General features: G+C 43.0%; 1 long non-coding RNA gene across 1 annotated transcript; it reads right to left on the bottom strand.

Annotated features, from left to right (window-relative positions):
- Window positions 1-1,243: 1,243 nt before the first annotated feature.
- Window positions 1,244-3,264, bottom strand: LOC124289619. Its single transcript, XR_006901714.1, has 2 exons — window positions 2,964-3,264; window positions 1,244-1,825 (listed from the first exon to the last, which is right to left on the bottom strand). It is a non-coding gene; the product is annotated as an uncharacterized LOC124289619 (long non-coding RNA).
- Window positions 3,265-7,750: the final 4,486 nt, after the last annotated feature.

The raw sequence follows: 7,750 nt of genomic DNA, 5'->3' as shown, positions 1-7,750 counted from the left end.
AAAAGGGGAGGTAACTCAGTTGAGTGGCAGATCCTGACAAGAGCTGTGTTTTCTGAATTATGCTTTCAGAAGGAGAGTTGCATAACACGAATATGAAGATTAAAAGGACTGGACTGATAGTTCCACTTGTTTGTGACGCTCGATAACTTCAGATAGGCGATGTCAGTTGTCCATGACACCGATAACAGTTGTACCCAATACGTTTGTGCCTGGACATAACAGTGTACAAACGTTCACTCTGTTCACTCCCAGACGGACAATCACCTCCGAGGGGATGTTTCTATTTCCACACACAACCCCCCTGATGCGTAGACACAACATACACGCATCTCAACAGTCGCTGACACACTTTGTATTTGGCCGGGAGACTTTACAGATGAATGCATGGTCTATTGCACGACTCCCCAACAAGGGTAGGAGAGAGGGAGTATCACAGTATTGCAAGCATGTCTAGATGAAGAAGGGTCGGAGAGAGGGAGTATCGCAGTATTGCAAGCATGTCTAGATGAAGAAGGGTCGGGGCATCATTAGTAAACAAACGGGCGCAGCTACAATAATAGTGGATTCCTGGGAGTACTTCCGACGTATATTTCTCACCAACATAGCCCACACATTGCTGATACTAATTACTGACCATGCTGATCATCCTGGACCTATTCTGATATACAGTATAACATAACAGATGTAAATGTGAGCTGGGTAAATTGTTGATACAAGATCTATGTAATGCGGAAGATTAAATCTGAAGTATTCTGGTACTTAAAGCCATATGCGCATTCACATTAGGTTCCCGTATCATCACACTTATCGCAATCATGCACTTCCGTGTTCATGTCAGGAACAGTATGTACAAGGTGTCACTTGGTTCACCCAGCAGAAAATGGGTACACGGTGGGATAAGTCATGTGACTTTAACCTTTTAGCGCCTAACTGGCAACATGGGTTATCCAGGTTAAGAATGTGCTGTGCTATTCACTGTTAGCGCAATGAGTATACCTGGTGTGGAGTTTGGCGATATATAAATGGACACATTATTTCATATTAGCAACGCCCACTCATGTCAGTGCACTCAAGCCTACTGAAGGTTGAAGGGCTCTACAAACTAACCATTTAGATACTGTCCAAAGACCCTCAACTCTACGTGAGTACTAAATAAATAACTCACAGGTCCCCGTTGGATGACGTTCATGTGACGTTAACGTGCAGTGGGCATGAGACACGCCGTGTCATTCTAAACACATAATGAAGACTCCAATTTATTATATACTTTACAATTATTTGTTCGTGTATAATTCTCATGTTCTGATAATATATCAGTTAATATATCAGTTAATATATCAGTTCAAATGCAGTGGTTTTCGGTAATCGTTCAATACAGCCACTTATCAAGACATATAGTTTACTCGTGGAATAAGGTGTTCACGTCGGCGAAATTATAAGTGTCCATGGAAATAGGTTTTGTTTAAATGTCAATTTGTAAAAAGTTGCGTAGCCACGTAATCAAATTCATATGACCGGCATGAAAGAAGTCAGATTTGTAAAGGTGCTTAGTTTGCTTGACCTTTGTAAGGGGCGTATCTACACCCTGGGTGAGACCCTGCAATGTACGGACCATCCTACACCCTGGGTGAGACTCAGCGACCATCCTCCCAGAAAAAGTGTTTGGATCCTCATTTGAGGCGTATCTACACCCTGGGTGAGACTCGGCGATGTACACCTCGACCCTGTTTTTCAGACCTTCACCGGGGGCGTATATACACCCGGGATGACTCCCGACAATGCATGGTCCAATGTCTCCGCCAGTGGTTTGATCAGCAGACGCACACTGCTGAGTGATAGAGACAAATCATTGACAAACAAAATGCTCAAGAGAAACATGACAAATACGATGGATAGATAACAATATATGGATGAACAACATCTTTATTAGAGTGAGAGCGACGTTTCGGTGTAGGTCCTAACACGGTTATCAAGCAAGTGATGAACAGAATGAGGAATGAGAGACATGAGAGACATATCATTTATACAAGTGTGAGGAGATGCTTGTACAGTACAATGGGGATTAGAACAAACATCTTCGCACACTTGTATATATACTGGGGGAAACAAATGAAAGTACAAGTGTTCCTTAATATTTGTCCAGGTTTCTTCACCAGCTTTGTATACCGTGGGTGAACAATCTGAGAACAAATAAAGGAACACTGCTATGAAGTGGTATTCCCTTATTTGTTTCCCTCAGTATATGTCTCTCATTCCCCATTCTGTTCATATCTGTTGATAACCGTGTTAGAACCTACACCGAAACATCGTCGCTCTCACTGAAATAAAGACTGGGAAGCTGTTCACCCATATGTTGTTATCCTTCTTTACTGCTCCAACTTCTAAATAACAAAACAAAACTAAACAACAACAACACACTAACAAACAAACATAAAGGAACAGAGAATAAATAAGAATAATTCTTTATAATTAATGTACCCGACAGATCGGTAGCCGATAATTGAAATTACACGACGAATAAGATGCAATGTACTATTGGAGGGGAAACATATATGATATAAACTCGCCATTTAGCTGCAATATTGCTGAGTGCGGCGTTAAACAACAACCAACTCAACATGAATAACGTTTGTTTTACGCCGACAATGAACGTGCAATCAAGGTTTCAAGGTTCGGAGGCTGGCATAGACGTTGACGTCATACCAGCATTATTTCGGGCTTGTCTCCCACGCCAAAGTGACGTCACAGACCTGGGATACAGCTGAAAGTGGGGGTAAACATAAGTCTCTCTGGATGATGTATCTGGAAATCCCGAGTCAGAAGGAGCTCGAGTCATGTCACGATATTTATTCTAAACATATGCATTCTAATTTGAATATGTCATATTTCCGAGGCGCTAAATGTCCTTCAACCCAGTTGACAGGGACACTCGCTAATTAAACCACAAAAACACGTGGCGTGACTTACCTTGAAACGGAACTGGTGGTTTTCGACTGCAAACTCATATTGATTCTGAAAACTCCAGGCACTTTGATGTGATGTTCAATCGATGTCGACCCAGTACTAAATACCGGCTGGCTGGCTATCCAGGGTGTTATATACTATGTCACGTGTATCAAATTGCTTCGTGAGCGTAATTGCAAAACACTCACACAGTGCACAGCGCAGTTGAACTATTCAGGACATTTTCATATTTCCCAGCACATTATTTTATTGAAGATATATTACATTTTGTAAGAAATAAGCTGTTTATTGCACTGAGTAAAATTGGTCTTTGTTGCATAATGAATAACTATAATTATAGACATAGAACGGCCGAGAAGCTACCAATGTAAACAGCCATGACCCAGACAGGCGGGGCGTGTTTACCGGAGTTGGCAATCGATGTCAGCTATATTTATACATCGCTTCATTCAGTCTCGTTATAGAAACACATCCGCTATAACGCGGATAGAAGCTCAAGTGATCTTTTGGTGTAAAGAGAACAATTTTCGATAAAAGAATTACTGTGAAGAGTTTCAGTGACCCAAACTAACTGACAAATATTCAGCTTCTAAACTTCTGGAATACCATACCCTTTTATCAGTATTATTTCCATCTATATCCGAGTGTTTGATGGTGTACTGTGTGGAAGGCTGGGTGAATGTCCGGCACTAGGCATACGTTCACTAGACTAACGCTTAGTCTCTGAATATATCGAATGGTGATTGAAACAAATAAACTCATTTAAATTGAAAAGGAGACCCAGGGAGACCAGTGATTCAGAACCTGGAAAAATCTAGACTTGCTTCATTTAGGGCTTTAACAGGGCTAGGCAGTAGGGAAAATAATGTTATTCAGAGACTGTGAGGCATACTACAATGCAGGGAGGGCTAGGCTGTAGGGAAAATAATGTGGTTCAGAGACTGTGAGACAGACTAATACGTTCACATGTTCAACTCCTATAAAACCATGACCGATCTTTAACACCCCATGCATGTGGTTAGGGTGACAAACAGGATCGAGAGGTCAGGGTCGTTCACTTTGTTTCCCAATTTTAGATCAATGCTCATAATGTAAATCTCTGGCTTATTTGGCCCAGACCCGACTACTTGCAGATCGGCAAAATATTCCTATTGGATAGAACGGCGTTAAACAACCAAGAAAAACGGTAAACTTACCTTCCTTATAACTTTATAACGCCTAACAACAGTAACTGAAACGCCCGTAAAATATTCACCAAACGTTTTTACAACCAACAAGAAATGAAGGTTGTACATGTCTGAAAAAAGAAATCAGTGTATTTAGTTTAGGTTTTAAATCGGTGTTATACAAGTACCAATCAACCAGAATATACATACTTTCTCAAACGTTGAAATGTTGAATATGACAATTCGCTATGTTGATTTTATACACTTATGCCAAAATTGGTGCCCCGAGTACAGTTCGTTTGATTTCATTTAAGAATATGGCTCACTAACACGAAATCTAATAATTGCTACAAAACCAAATTTTGCAAAGTCACATGAAATCGACTGACTAACTCTGATGATTTGTCTCATAATATTGGACACCCGAATACAAAAGTTGTTTAACAAACGATCGTTATTTTGTTGTAACTTTTCGCTACTTTGTACGAGGGTGTGCGAGTTGCATGTATGAAATTGAAATTTCACTACACAGGCATGTTGATTCCTGACTGTTCTAATGAATTCAAACGGACTGTATTTCACGTGAAAGTGGTGCCCTGTGCGAACCAACGCCATCTACAAAAATGAAATGTAACTGACACAACCGTTAATAATGATGTCTTGATCTTGAGCAGCTATCAGAATTATCTGTGTGTACATTGATGGAGTGAAAGGAGTAAAACTTTACACTAGTGAGTAGATGGTCTGTTACAGTCTGTGGTGTGTCACTGAACAGCACGTGATATGTCTGTGTGTACATTGATGGAGTGAAAGGAGTAAAACTTTACACTAGTGAGTAGATGGTCTGTTACAGTCTGTGGTGTGTCACTGAACAGCACGTGATATGTCTGTGTGTACATTGATGGAGTAAAACTTTACACTAGTGAGTAGATGGTCTGTTACAGTCTGTGGTGTGTCACTGAACAGCACGTGATATGGAGTCTGTGTCTGTGGTGTGTCACTTGTTATGTCTGAGTGTACATTGATGGAGTAAAACTTTACACTAATGAGTAGATGGTCTGTTACAGTCTGTGGTGTGTCACTGAACACCAGGCAGTCTAAAAAAACACATGTCTTAACATGAAATACCATCCTGATACAATCAAAGAGGATTGTTGCCATGTGTGTCCCAGGCAGTCTAATCTACCACCATACATTGTTGTGTCCCATGTGTCCTACCACCATACGCCATGTGTCCCAGGCAGTCTAAACTACCACCATACATTGTTGCCATGTGTCCCAGGCAGTCTAAACTACCACCATACATTGTTGCCATGTGTCCCAGGCAGTCTAAACTACCACCATACATTGTTGCCATGTGTCCCAGGCAGTCTAAACTACCACCATACATTGTTGCCATGTGTCCCAGGCAGTCTAAACTACCACCATACATTGTTGCCATGTGTCCCAGGCAGTCTAAACTACCACCATACATTGTTGCCATGTGTCCCAGGCAGTCTAAACTACCACCATACATTGTTGCCATGTGTCCCAGGCAGTCTAAACTACCACCATACGTTGTTGCCATGTGTCCCAGGCAGTCTAAACTACCACCATACATTGTTGCCATGTGTCCCAGGCAGTCTAAACTACCACCATACATTGTTGCCATGTGTCCCAGGCAGTCTAAACTACCACCATACGTTGTTGCCATGTGTCCCAGGCAGTCTAAACTACCACCATACGTTGTTGTCCCAGGCAGTCTAAACTATTGTGTCCCAGGCAGTCTAAACTACCACCATACGTTGTTGCCATGTGTCCCAGGCAGTCTAAACTACCACCACCATTGTTGCCATTGTTGGCAGTCTATACCACCATACATTGTTGCCCAGTGCAGTCTCTAAACTACCACCATACGTTGTTGCCATGTGTCCCAGGCAGTCTAAACTACCACCATACGTTGAATGTGTCTACTACCACCATACATTGTTGCCATGTGTCCCAGGCAGTCTAAACTACCACCATACGTTGTTGCCATGTGTCCCAGGCAGTCTTAAACTACCACCATACAGTTGTTGCCATGTGTCCCAGGCAGTCTAAACTACCACCATACATTGTTGCCATGTGTCCCAGGCAGTCTAAACTACCACCATACATTGTTGCCATGTGTCCCAGGCAGGCAGTCTTATCTACCACCACCATACATTGTTGCCATGTGTCCCCACCAGGCAGTCTCTATCTACCACCATACATTGTTGCCATGTGTCCCAGGCAGTCTTATCTACCACCATACATTGTTGCCATGTGTCCCAGGCAGTCTTATCTACCACCATACATTGATGCCATGTGTCCCAGGCAGTCTAAACTACCACCACACATTGATGCCATGTGTCCCAGGCAGTCTTATCTACCACCATACATTGTTGCCATGTGTCCCAGGCAGTCTTATCTACCACCATGTGTCCATTATCATTTGTTGCCATGTGTCCCAGGCAGTCTTATCTACCACCATACATTGTTGCCATGTGTCCCAGGCAGTCTTATCTACCACCATACATTGTTGCCATGTGTCCCAGGCAGTCTAAACTACCACCATACATTGTTGCCATGTGTCCCAGGCAGTCTTATCTACCACCATACATTGTTGCCATGTGTCCCTGGCAGTCTTATCTACCACCATACATTGTTGCCATGTGTCCCAGGCAGTCTTATCTACCACCATACATTGTTGCCATGTGTCCCAGGCAGTCTTATCTACCACCATACATTGTTGCCATGTGTCCCAGGCAGTCTAAACTACCACCATACATTGTTGCCATGTGTCCCAGGCAGTCTTATCTACCACCATACATTGTTGCCATGTGTCCCAGGCAGTCTTAAACTACCACCATACATTGTTGCCATGTGTCCCAGGCAGTCTACCACCATACATTGTTGCTACCACCAAACTACATTTGTTGCCATGTGTCCCAGGCAGTCTTATCTACCACCATACATTGTTGCCATGTGTCCCAGGCAGTCTTATCTACCACCATACATTGTTGCCATGTGTCCCAGGCAGTCTTATCTACCACCATACATTGTTGCCATGTGTCCCAGGCAGTCTAAACTACCACCATACATTGATGCCATGTGTCCCAGGCAGTCTAATCTACCACCATACATTGATGCCATGTGTCCCAGGCAGTCTAAACTACCACCACACATTGTTGCCATGTGTCCCAGGCAGTCTAAACTACCACCATACATTGTTGCCATGTGTCCCAGGCAGTCTAAACTACCACCATACATTGATGCCATGTGTCCCAGGCAGTCTTATCTACCACCATACATTGTTGCCATGTGTCCCAGGCAGTCTTATCTACCACCACACATTGTTGCCATGTGTCCCAGGCAGTCTTATCTACCACCACACATTGATGCCATGTGTCCCAGGCAGTCTAAACTACCACCATACATTGTTGCCATGTGTCCCAGGCAGTCTTATCTACCACCATACATTGTTGCCATGTGTCCCAGGCAGTCTAAACTACCACCACACATTGTTGCCATGTGTCCCAGGCAGTCTTATCTACCACCACACATTGACGTCATGTGTCCCAGGCAGTCTAAACTACCACCATACATTGATGCCATGTGTC

This window comes from Haliotis rubra, unplaced genomic scaffold (assembly GCF_003918875.1).
Source record: "Haliotis rubra isolate DU_JTF1 unplaced genomic scaffold, ASM391887v1 Scf445, whole genome shotgun sequence".
Lineage (NCBI taxonomy): Eukaryota > Metazoa > Mollusca > Gastropoda > Lepetellida > Haliotidae > Haliotis > Haliotis rubra.
This window is presented reverse-complemented; position numbering and strand designations above follow the sequence as displayed.